This window comes from Astyanax mexicanus, chromosome 20 (assembly GCF_023375975.1).
Source record: "Astyanax mexicanus isolate ESR-SI-001 chromosome 20, AstMex3_surface, whole genome shotgun sequence".
Lineage (NCBI taxonomy): Eukaryota > Metazoa > Chordata > Actinopteri > Characiformes > Acestrorhamphidae > Astyanax > Astyanax mexicanus.
The window spans coordinates 1,622,104-1,634,941 of NC_064427.1; the positions used below are offsets into that span (position 1 = coordinate 1,622,104).

The 12,838-nt window shown below is 37.3% G+C and overlaps 1 protein-coding gene and 1 long non-coding RNA gene across 6 annotated transcripts in view; one reads left to right on the forward strand and one right to left on the reverse strand.

Annotated features, from left to right (window-relative positions):
• The window catches only part of LOC103036368 (cAMP-specific 3',5'-cyclic phosphodiesterase 4D), a 216,136-nt gene that overhangs the window by 166,660 nt on the left and 36,638 nt on the right, over positions 1-12,838 (reverse strand). The window lies entirely within an intron of this gene.
• On the forward strand, positions 5,344-5,951 carry LOC125784822 (uncharacterized). 2 transcript variants are annotated; one of them, XR_007427419.1, is made up of 3 exons: positions 5,344-5,373; positions 5,405-5,536; positions 5,661-5,951. It is a non-coding gene; the product is annotated as an uncharacterized LOC125784822 (long non-coding RNA). The 2 variants fall into 2 exon arrangements; XR_007427420.1 differs by lacking the exon at positions 5,661-5,951 and adding an exon at positions 5,537-5,604 and having other exon boundaries at positions 5,405-5,474.

Sequence of the window (12,838 nt, forward strand, 5' to 3'; positions counted from 1 at the left end):
AGAGATTTAGAGATAGAGAATGAGAGAGAGAGAGAGAGAGAGAGAGAATGAGAGATTTAGAGAGTCAGAGAGAGAAAGAGAACGAGAGAATGAGTGAGAAAGATTTAGAGAGAGAGAATGAGCGAGAGAGAGATTTAGAGAGAGAGAGAATTAGAGAAGGAAGAGATTCAGAGAAAGATAGAGATAGAGAATGAGAGAGAGATTTAGAGAGTCAGAGAGAGAGAAAGAGAACTAGAGAGAGTAAAAGAGAGAGAAAGAGAGAAACAGGGTAAGAGAATGAGGGAGAGACAGAAACGGACAGACTAAGCATGCGAGAGAGAGAGTGAGAGAGAGAGAGAGAGAGAGAGAGAGAGAGAGAGAGATTCACCAGAGAAGGACAGTTTTTATCAAGGCCAGATTTAATGGAGTTCTCTTCTCGTGTAATGTGATTAATAGCCCCCCCCCCCCCCCCCCCCCCCCATAGCCAATAGCTGGAGGTGAGCTGAGGCTAATTCCTGGTTGAGATTCAGAGAGAAACGAGTGAACCAAACACTAAAATCAAGCTACTAAACTACAACAGAGTGCAGTCTTCCGGCTGCTTCACCACAGTCTCTCAGCTGCAGTAATCCACATTTCAGATACGCTCATGCTTTAGCCGCAGATCGGTATGCGAGCAGAACTCATATCCGCTGCTCCTTTTCCCTCCTGACAAAACCTGATCAATAACAGGGAAATCCATTATCTCAGGGGGGGGGGGGATAATCGGTAATAATCCCTTCCTTTCACTTCTTTACACCACCACTTATTTCAGGGCTTGGCAATTACGTGGCCACCAATTTTTTGTTTTGTAAAATGAAGTGTAATGGTGGGATGTAGTTCTACAGACTAGTAGCTCTCCAGCCCAGAGGGTTGTTGAACCCAATTGCAGAACAGTTCAATTCAAAGCAGGTAAACCCAAGAAAAAAGGAAAAAATAAATAAGCCGCTGCCCCGGCTGGTGAATTGGGACACGGCCAGGAAAAATGCCCTTAGAAGGAGATAGGGAGTCCAAGAACGGCTAGAACCTAAAGTCATGCCGAGCGCAACTTTATCATTATCGTTCATCATAGTTTAAACAACCTCCAGATTGATATATATATATATATATATATATATATATATAACCTTGGAGAGTTGGAGAGTAATAAATCACAGGTGAATAAAATCAGTACTAGTAGGAAGGAATCAGTAGTAGTAGGAAGATGAATGTAAGGATGGAGAATGATTCAACAGTAGTATATATTTTCTAGGTAAAATCATGGGCGTTATCTCAGTCCTGCTGGTGTTTGTATCTCTGTGTTTCTGCAGAGTGAAGTTTGGGAGAGCAGAGTGAAGCCGGGAGTGTTATATAAGAGTGTTACATGGAGTTTTTTTTTTGTGTTCTGCAGTAAAAAAGTGTGCGTACAGAATGTAGGACAGAAACCTGCACATCTCCTGACCCAGTAAAGAACAATAGAACAATATGTGCTGTAGTGACCACAGTAACCCCGGCACTGCAGGAACAACAGAGAGGAAGTGACCTCACAACCGAGATCAGTTTCTCTGATTTTACTATTTATAGGTTTATGTTTAAGTAAAATGAACATTGTTGTTTTATTCTATACAAAAAATGATGCAGAGCAAAGAAAACAAGTTCATATTCATAAAGAGTTTAAGAAATCAATATTTGGTGGAATAACCCTGGTTGGTTTTTATTCACAGTTTTTATGCATCTTGTCATCATGTTCTCTTTCTCCACCAGTCTTACACACTGCTTTTGGATAACTTTATGCTGCTTTACTCCTGGTGTAAAAATTCAAGCAGTTCAGTTTGGTGGTTTGATGGTTTGTGATCATCCATCTTCCTCTTGATTATATTCCAGAGGTTTTTAATTTGGTAAAATCAAAGAAGCTCATCATTTTTTTAGTGCTCTCTATTCGTTGTGCGTGTTTTCTACAGTAATTGATCACACTTGTAAAGACAGTTGTGCTGCAGGTCATTAAGGCTAGCATTGATCTAGAGGGAGGGAAAGAGAATATTTCACAAAATTAATCAAATAACTCCAAATATACCGATTTCAGCAGCCGTGTAAAAATACCGCAGAGGTCATCTATCTGTCAGACGGTACAGCGGGTGAAATATGTCCTGCTGGTATGTTTTCATCATTAACTCTGAGAGTCTGGAGAGGTAATTTGGAGCGGCTCCAGAGGGAATTCCAAATGGCGACGACCGCGGGGTACACGACAAAGCGGCCAAAATAAGAGAAACCCATCAGCCTCAGTTTCAGCGCGAGCACTAATGCATTATTCACAAGCTCTCGCTGTGAGCTCGGCATCACCAAACGCAGCGATCTCAAAATGCAAATATGCTGAGCACAGAATCCACACAGCACTGTAGAAGAGTCGTCATCCCACCGATATGAAGATCATTATCTTTTTAATGAGGCGAACGAACAACAGAATATATATATTTATATATATATATATTTTTATATATTATCAGAAATTTTTAAAAATTCTTTAAACACGCTTAATTTAAGAATGAGTAGGAGTGGGACAATATATTGACACCTCAATATATCGTATCGTTTTTTTTTTTTTTGCGATACATTATTAACTTAGGGAGTCAAATATGGATTTTTTTAAATTAAAACAAAGTAGATGCTCTAAACTCCATAAGACTCCTCAATCAGACTTACTAAAGTTTCTGCTTCATTGCTTATAAATAAAATAGGGTTAATAATAACAAACCTGCGGTGAAGAATATTGAAAAAAAATCATAATTCCTGGTATTTGATTATTTTGGAGTATTTTATTTTCTTTAGTAACACAGATGCTGAGAAGTATCGTATAGAATTGTCTTGTGTTATATCGAGTATCCAGAATTACAGTATTGTGATATCATCGTTATCGTGGCTACATATTTTGATAATATTGTATAGTGATAATATAGTATTGTAATAATATTGTATTGTGATAATATCGTATTGTGATAATACTGTATGTATTGTGATATTATTGAATCGTGATAATATCATATTGTGATAGTCTTGTATAGTGATAATATTGTATTGCATCGTGATATATCGTATTGCGATAATATTGTATCACGATAATACCATATCGTGATAATTTTGTATCATATTAATATCGTATCGTGATAATATCACATCATGACAATATCGTATAATGATATTATTATATCAGGATAATATAGTATTGTGATAATATAGAATCGTGATTATATCGTTTCATGATAATATCGTTTAATAATAATATTGTATACGCTATAACTCTAATAAATAGTTAATAACTACACAAAACTATTGTGTGGAAAAACCCACCTTATTTTTGGCCAATCCAACAAAAAATCTTAATGTTAAACTGAACCAATTAAATTACTTTAATGTAAATATACAGAAATTAGGCTCCTGAAACAAAGTGGTCTCTTATTTCTTTCCAGAGCTGTGTTACAAAACAGAGAAAATTCCTTATTCAGTATCTGATCCTCAAAGTAAAGCTGAGCGTTTTAAACGCTGCCGGGCTGCATCTGAAGCCGGTGCAGATAAAGCTGAGATTTCTGCAGACTCCTGCTGAGCTGAGACACCAGAGTGCTCAGGAGGATCCCTGGAGAGACGAGGCTTCAGCCATAAGCTGCTCAGATTTCCTCTCTCTGACCTCTTCAACAAAACCCAATCATCAATTAGTGAAGCTGAAAAACAAGCCGTCCATCATCAGCTTTAATCTCGCCAGATACTGCAGACCACTGCTGAGAAACTGAAGAAAAGCAGTGTGGAAGAATATATTGATATATTATGATATTACTACATGTTTTGTAATATTGTACTGACTCTTGAAAACACATAATTAAGTTAATTTAATTAATAGTTTACTTGTAAAGCTTAGTGTCTGACCATGTACCTTATTTTAGCGATATGCAGGCAAGGCATCAACCGTGCACCGTGCTGCTTTATTTAGGGCAATGTGTCAGTGTCATGTCTTTGCTATCGTAACGGCAGGAAAAGTACACCCACATTGCGTGACTCAAAATGCACAAAGGCCATATACTAATTGTCTTAATTAATCATGGTTGTGGTTAATTTTGGGCATAACGTGAAATAAACCAATCAGAGTGTCACTTGCTCATCATTCCCTTTAAGAGTCAGGTGAGCTCTGACTTTGGCGGATTGCTATTTTAACAGTGCAGCTACCTGGACATGTCCAACAAACGCTTCTCTTAAAGCAGAAAAAACTGAGCTGCTGGTTGACGCTGTGAAGGAGCTCCAGCAGCTCATTTGCCTGTGGGTTTAATGAGCATCGGGGATGTGCTGAGATAGCGATTAACGTCTGACTGTTGGCGTCTGTCTAGGTTGTATTCAGTCAGCGGAGCTCCTGTGTTTTCTGTTACCAAGATAAACAAGATAAAACTCCAGAAATGTACCTGAACACACCTCATTTCCAGAACACCACGCCCATCAGTGTAGATATATTCAGAAGATCTGCTGCTGTTTAAACCAGACAGGAGGAAAAAAGGAGTGAAAATAGACTGGTGTAAGATGGCAATGAACATCGCAACATGCTTTGTGTATTTTGTAAGAGAAGGGCCCCGAGGTTTATCTATTGTGTTTAAACTCCGCCCTCCCTGCTTACTGAGCAGGTGATGCTGAACTCTGATGTAAGACTGGGTTCTTTTATAAAATCTGCAGCTACAACAGTCTACAGCACTTCCTCCATCCTGATTGCCTTACAATCACTCTTACTCCCGAAATAATTTGAGTGATTCTAATGCCATCTCAAGTGTAGTTGTAATTTGATTAACCGAGAGGGAGAGAGGGAGGGGCGTTCAGAATGGGCTCCACTCCTCCAATGATGAGGAGCAAAGCCATTAGGAGGATAATAATGTGAGATTAAATTATAACTGTAATGTCTGCAAGGGCAAACACTGGGGCATCAGCGCAGAATAAAAGACGTGATCGAAAACTCTATTCTACAAACCTCTACTCTACAAACCTCTATTCTACAGGTCTACGGGTCAACAAACCACTACTCTACAGGTCTACAAACCTCTATTCTACAAGTCTAAAAACCTCTACTCTACAGGTCTACAAACCTCTATTCTACAGGTCTACGTGTCTACAAACCTCTATTCTACAGGTCTACAGGTCTACAAACCTCCATTTTACAGCTCTACAGGTCTAAAACCTCTATTCAACAGGTCTACAGGTCTACAAACCTCCATTCAACAGGTCTACAGGTCTACAAATATCTACTCTACAGGTCTACAGCTCTACAAACCTCTATTCAACAGGTCTACAGGTCTACAAACATCTACTCTACAGGTCTACAGCTCTACAGGTCTACAAACCTCTATTCAACAGGTCTACAGGTCTACAAACATCTACTCTACAGGTCTACAGCTCTACAGGTCTACAAACCTCTATTCTACGGGTCTACAGATCTACAAAGATCTATTCTACAGGTCTACAGGTCTACAAACATCTATTCTACAGGTCTACATGTCTACAAACATCTATTCTACAGGTCTATAGGTCTACAAACCTCTATTCTACAGGTCTACATATCTACAAACCTCTATTCTACAGGTCTACATATCTACAAACCTCTATTCTACAGGTCTACATATCTACAAACCTCTATTCTACAGGTCTACAGATCTACAAACATATATTCTACAGGTCTACAGATATACAAACTTCTATTCAACAGGTCTACAAACCTCTATTCTACAGGTCTACAAACCTCTATTCTACAGGTCTACAAACCTCTATTCTACAGGTCTACAAACCTCTATATTACAGGTCTACAAACCTCTATTCAGATTGTAAGAAGCAAGAACTTCTCAAGTAATTAAAGAAAATAATTTCTTTAAGAAGAAGTGAAGGTCAGTGAATCTCAAGAACTTTTAAAGTATCTTCAAGTGCAGATGCAAAAAAGACCATGAAAAACATTATGATGATGGAACTGGCACTTATCAGGACTGCCCCAGGAAAGGAAGAGCAAGAGTTTTCTCTGTTGTACAGGATAAGTTAATCAGAGTTACGAGCCTCAGAAACTGCACCTAAATGCTTTACAGAGTAATACACAGCCTTTACTAACAATCATTAATGTCACGTAGTTGTATTTAATCCAGTTTATCCAGTTATAATCTAGTTTACTGAGTTTATTATTGTGAAATAGAGGTTTAAAGTGAACTGTAACAGAATCAGAAGCAGAACTGAGCTGAGATTAGATCCTCAGCTGCTGCAGATTCACACAGTTATTCACACACACTTCACTTCACTTCACACAGAAGCTCTGCAGGATCCTGAAGCCGGAGGGACGGCGGGACGCCAGCGGAGAGGAGGGAGGTCAGCTTCCTGTTTTACGTATTGCAGTCTATTGGAGCAGACAGAGCGTCTCTTTAATCTTTGATGAGCTCGGAGCCGCCGGAGTGGCAGAGCACTCAATCTAACCTGACAACTCTCTAAAACATGTTTCCCCAGAGCCTGAGGGGGGGTGGGGGGGGAAATCAGACCCACCATTACATTAATATTCCCCCTCTAACAACACTGAACCACCATCTCCAAAAAACACTCTTCAGCAGAGACGATTAGCAGGTGTCCTAATGACACAGGTGTGTAAAGTACCTAAATTCATCAATTTGTAGATAGAAGTATCAATCAATCAATCAATCAATCAATCAATCAATAAACCTTTATTTAAACTCAGAGTACATTGAGGGTGGCCCTCATTTACAAAGTAGCCGAGCAATTACTTAGAGATAGAATGGACATATTTTTCTACAAATTAAATAAATAAAAAAGAATGCATTTTAATAGGATAAGATATTATAAAAAAGATATAAAACAAACAAGGTAAAAAAGAATTTAAGAGTAGGAATCATAAAATCGTAAAAAAAAAAAAATCAAAGGTACTAAAATTAATAAACTACAGGTGAATAAATAAAATTAATCACATAAAAGGGTAAAATATAAATAACTAAAACAATAACTAAAAAACAATAAAATAAATGTAAACAAAAAAAACAAAAAAATAAATAAATAATTTAATAAAAAAGGCAGAAAATTAAAAAGAAGATACTATAGATACTAGGGTTTAAAAAAGTATCAACTTAAGTTTTTTACTCTTTAGGTAAAAGTGTTTAAAAAAGTACTGGTTTCAAAACTACTTGAAGTATAAAAGTAAAAGTAATGTAAGGAGAAAAAGAATAAAGCCGTTAAGAACAAAAGCTTAGGCCACGCCCACAAAGTCCTATAGTGCACTACCCCAAAAAGTCGCATTTGTTTCTCTCTGATGAGTGCCAGTTCCATCATTTTAACTTTTTGTTTGATGGTCTTTGTGGTGACCACACTTGAGGATACTTTCTTGAAAAGTTCTTAAAAATTCTTCTTTTTGGATTGATTGACCCTAAAGTATTTTTATCTTTGTTTAGTTGAGTAGTTGTTTCTTCTCATAACCTGGATTCGAACATTACTCAAATATTCACTATTCACTGCATACCTGTAACTCTACCTCTTCACTACTTTACTTTAACTGATGCTCTCAAACTTTAACATTAAGAGACAAGAAATTCAAGTAATTAACTCTTGATGAGTTCAGCACAGCTTTATACTTTTCCTATGCAGTGTTACAGAAACATCCTACAGTTATTATCATCTTTATTATAGAATTGTAATCAGATTTTATTCTTTTTAAATTACAAATTAAGCTTAACCTTAATGTAAATAAGGGTGATGGTCCATTCATATAAAAAATCAAGCTGTAAAACCCTTTATTCTATTGTATAATTCTCGTTTTTATGACAGCACAGTAACCCTCACCTCCACATACAGGGGTGTGAAATTGAATCTGACCTGTTTTTGTAGAAAAACCTATAAAACTAACGGTCTGTAACACATTTCACCCCAAGCCAAAGACACTAAACTGTATTTCTCCTCTCATCTCAGCACCATTATTGATCACTAAACCAATCAAAATGCATTATTACACACGACAAACACACACCTTTATCAGTAACACACACATAAAACACAGGTGCTCCACTGACTCATTAAAACCCTGACAACAGTCACCAGTCAGGCGTTTATTGCTATCCTACGCAGCAGTGCACAAACCCAACTTTTACCTCAAAAATAAACAGAATAGTAAATAAAATAACATTGCTGTTCCCATAAATGAGCTGCTGGAGCTCCTTCACAGCGTGAAAGAGCAGCTCAGTCTCCTCAGGTCAGTTCAGGTAGCTGCACCGTTAAAATAGCAATCCGCCAAAATCAGAGCTCACCTGGCTCTTAAAGGAAATGATGAGCAAGAGACACTCTGATTGGTTTATTATTTCACGTTACGCTCAAAATTACCAACACCCATGATTAATTAAGAGAATTAGTTGTGCGTGTTTATGCCTGGAAAAGTGTACTTTTCCCGTCGTTACGATAGCAAAGACACAACCTAAATCAAGCTGCATGGTGCACAATTGACTGGTGCACTATAGATCACTAAAACAGAGCCCTGAGTGTTAGTTCTCTGAAAATCTTCATAAGAAATCTCTGTAACTGAAATATTCCTAAATAAATCAATATCGAACTTTTAAATCAAATTTGTTCCTTGTGAATCTGAATCAAATCGATACTTTAAATCAGTGGTGATCTCACCCGAGTCCTCACCAGCTCACCACCCACACCTGCAGCCTGCAGATCCTCACAGCTCCACATTAATCCTGAACTCCAGCCAGAGCATCCGTCAGAATCAGCCGCTCCATCACTGCAGCCGTGCTGCAGCCCGTACCCTCGCACCACCATCACCATCATCACCATCATCATCACCACACAATAACACACTTATCACTAACGCTCACACACACAGAGACCCGTTCTACCTTATTAAACCAGCACTGATAACAATCATATCTATAACCCTATCAATTATTAATAAACCAGCACCAAATATCACTCACTGAGGTCCCTTCCAACGATGCTACAGGTCAAATAAACACCTTATTATTCAGAAAATGAAGCACAAAGAGAGAAACTCAATAATAATAATAATAATAATAATAACTGTTACATAAAAAATTATATTTTATTGTCCCAGAATTCCATTATATGAATAATTTTTATTACTATAACAGTTCCTTTTCTAAAATTTAATTTAAACTTCAAAATACATGGCCTTGTTTACTGTAGCTGTGATATATTACATGTATTAAGGTATTTCAGGTAAGATATTTTTATGATTCGATATTCTCGGCCATATGACAAAACACACTTTTTTTTACTACTAGAACCAAGTTTTATGCATTCAAACATTCAGTAAAAAGAAAAAAATCTCTAAAATTTGTCTATTTGTAATTTAATTTGTTACATAACTTTACAAGGCCCTGATTTACTATTGAATTATAATAGTGTAACTAAATAAAAGAAATACTTAAATAAAGTAAAGCAACAGTGAAAATCAACCACAAAACTAAAGTGCAGCTTCTGTAACAAATCTGATCAAATTCTTGTATATCAGTTATTAGGGGTGTGCCATATCATATCATATCGTATCCTATGCAATAGTACAATTTAATTTTCTTTTTGTTTCAATAGAGTATCGTTATTGTGAAAATACCATGGAATATCATGATATTGTTTTAGGGTCATATCGTCCACCCCTAATTAAAAGCACTAAAAAATACAGTGTAGAGCAAAAATAATTATTAAAATATTGGTAAAATAACATAATATGATTTTTTTTACTATTAGGTCTAATTTTTTTTTGCAATATTATTGCGAACGATACGACTCTACGCTGTATCGTGATTTATACTGAATTAAACTGTGTTTATTCTTGCGCACACTCAGTTCTGCTCTGGATGGGGTTTAGTGAGGAATATCAGCACTCGGGTTCTGAGAGGGTTTTTACTGAAGATCTCACCCACTCAGGATTACTATTAACACTTCAGAGAGAGCAGCACTCAGAGTGAAGAAGCTTCAATACTGAAGAATCAACTAACAAACCGCCGCACGCGCTCAGATTAAACACGCCGTACCTCACTCTCCTCTCACAGCTTCACTCGGACGATGCTTTATTACCACTGATTCTAACCTCCAGAGGATGGAGGAGGAAAATGAAGGTGACAGATAGTCTGTTCTATTCTATTCTATTCTATTCCAGACTAGGGCTGCACGATATATCGTTTAAGCATCGTCATTGAGATGTGCAGAATGTGCAATAGTTACTTAACGCAATTAAATCAAACACAGCGCTGTCTCTGTGTCTGTGTGAGTGACAGGCTGCTGCTGCCTGAGAAGGGGGTTGCAAACAAACCTCAAAGAAACTCATCATTTTTAAGTGGTCTCTTTATTAGTATTTTTTTCCATAACTATATATATATATATATAGCCTATATATAGCATGCAGGGAGTGACTACACACTGATGTTATCAAACAGATGGTGCCAGTAGTCAATGGGAGAGTTGTGGGAGTTACTTATTAAAGTTACACAGTCTAACGATAGAATGCCCTGAATTAAAAATGGCCAAAGCGTCAGTTGTCAATGTAATTTGTGGTGGGTGTGGCCATGCCAGTTTGTATGTTTTACAGTCCATCTACAAGAAATAATGTGTAAATAAAGTGAAATATAGTGAAAAACTAGTGAAAAACGAAATTATTGCAATCAAGTTTAGATGCAAAAAGGTGTAATTAATTTGTGTCATGACAAAAAGCCACCCAAATCCACTTTTTTCTTCAGAATTATGAGTTCTGTCTCATTTTTACTGTATTTACTGTACTGTACTCTACTGTACTTTACCTGCATCTGTTCTAATAGAATCTAATTAAAAAATTTTTACAGTATAAATCTCTCACTGCTGACAGAAAGCAGGTATAATACTGTGCTCAGGTGCTTTAAACCCGCTGTGCTGTGCTGTTTATAATACAGCGCAGCTCCCGAGTGGCTCCTGGACCATATAGTCCTGCAGTCATCAGGACATCTGAGCGGGTTCGATCCCCAATAATGTCACAGCCAGGCTCGGGAGGAGAGTCCCAGAGAGAGTAATTGGGCTCTCTCTCACTCTGAGTGGGAAGACCGGTCCTCATCCTCCTTCATTTAACTTTGCAGAAACCAAGCCGGCGTGGGAGTCTTTTAGCTGATGGAATGGAACTGGGATGTTGTAGCATCAGAATTAAAAAAAAAAAAAGTTGTATTTGGAGAGGATTTAGAAGACCTAACATCCAGATCCATTTGGCCATTTTTAACTTTTTTTAATTTTATATAATTAACCTCTGCTAGAAGAAATGTAGGGATACATGAACATTTCATGTAGATAAAATAAAGTTAAAGACAAATCCGGTCATAAAATACCAAAAACTACATTAGTTTAACACCTATGTGATGAAAGCAGCAGCAGATAAACCCTGTAAAACAAGTAATTTCACGGTTTCTACAGGAGATATTGGTCAAGTATCAGAAGAGACTACAGCACTCAAGATTTTCTCCACTACAGACTGCAGCACATGTACAGAAGCTCTGCTTCACGGTATCTGATCACAGTAGGAGAAGTAATCCTACAACATATTGAAAAACATGTATTTTAGTGATCTATAGTGCACCGGTCAATTGCAGATCGTGCAGATTGATTTAGGGGCGTGTTGGTGTGTGTTTGTTCTTGCTTGGCTCAAAAGTGCAAAAGGCTTAAACTAATTCTCTAAAGTAATCATGGGTGTGTTTCTGGCGTAACATGAAATGAACCAATCAGTGTGTCAGTTGTCATTCCCTTTAAGAGTCAGGTGAGCTCTGACTTTGGCGCGTTCGTATCTTAATAGCATGGAACTTTTGTGCGTCTCAGGCTCGTTCACGCTTGTGAAAGTGCACCAGCAGCTCATTTACGGGAACAGCAATGTTATTTTATTTCTTTATTCTGTTTATTGTTGAGTTAAAAGTCGGGTTTGTGCTCTGCAGTGTGTCTGTGTGTGTGTGTGTGTGTGTTTAATTAGCAGAGGCGTACGCATGCTGGGAGCACCTATAGGAATGAATTCTGATGATTGACTGTTGTCAGGGTTTTAACCAGTCAGTGGAGCTCCCGTACAACGCTATTTTAACAGCGCGGGCACAAAGCGCACTAATAAAGTGTTGATGGGGTGTAAGATGGCAATGAGCATCACGATACGCCTTGAGCAGGGTGTATGATAAAACCCATTATGTTTAATCAAATACTAGAATTACTGTATAACTACTTTAGCTACAGTAATAATAGTACTTGTGGTAGCAACAGTCATTTTTGTAGTAGAATCGGTTGTGGTAATAAAAGTATTAGTAGAAGGAGAAGTATTAGGAATAGGATAGGATAGCAGTAGTATTGTGGTAATAGTAACAATACTGTGAGTAGTAATAGTAAAAGTAGTAATAGAACAGGAAGAATGATAGAAATGTTAAGTAATAATACTATTAGTAGTGATATGTGCAATAACAATAGTTATAACAGTAATAATAATGGTGATAGTAGTAATAGTAAAAAGTTTTTTATTTATTTATTTATTTTTATTATTTTTATTGATTTTTTATTTGTTAAATTAATAGGAGAATATTTTATTTTAAACAGTAAATTTACTGTAACACTCCTCACTCTGATCTCTTCACTCTCACAGCTCTGAACTCTTCCAGCTCCACACGCCTGAGAGAATCAGTGCTGTTTCTTGTGGCTGGAAATCTTATGTAAACTCTCTGGCCTGTTTCCAGAGGACACACAAGGACGTGAGAGTGTGACACACAGTCTGAGAAAGCACAGCCGACGTCTCAGCAAATAACAATGTAATTCTCAATAACCTGCACACCACAGATCACAC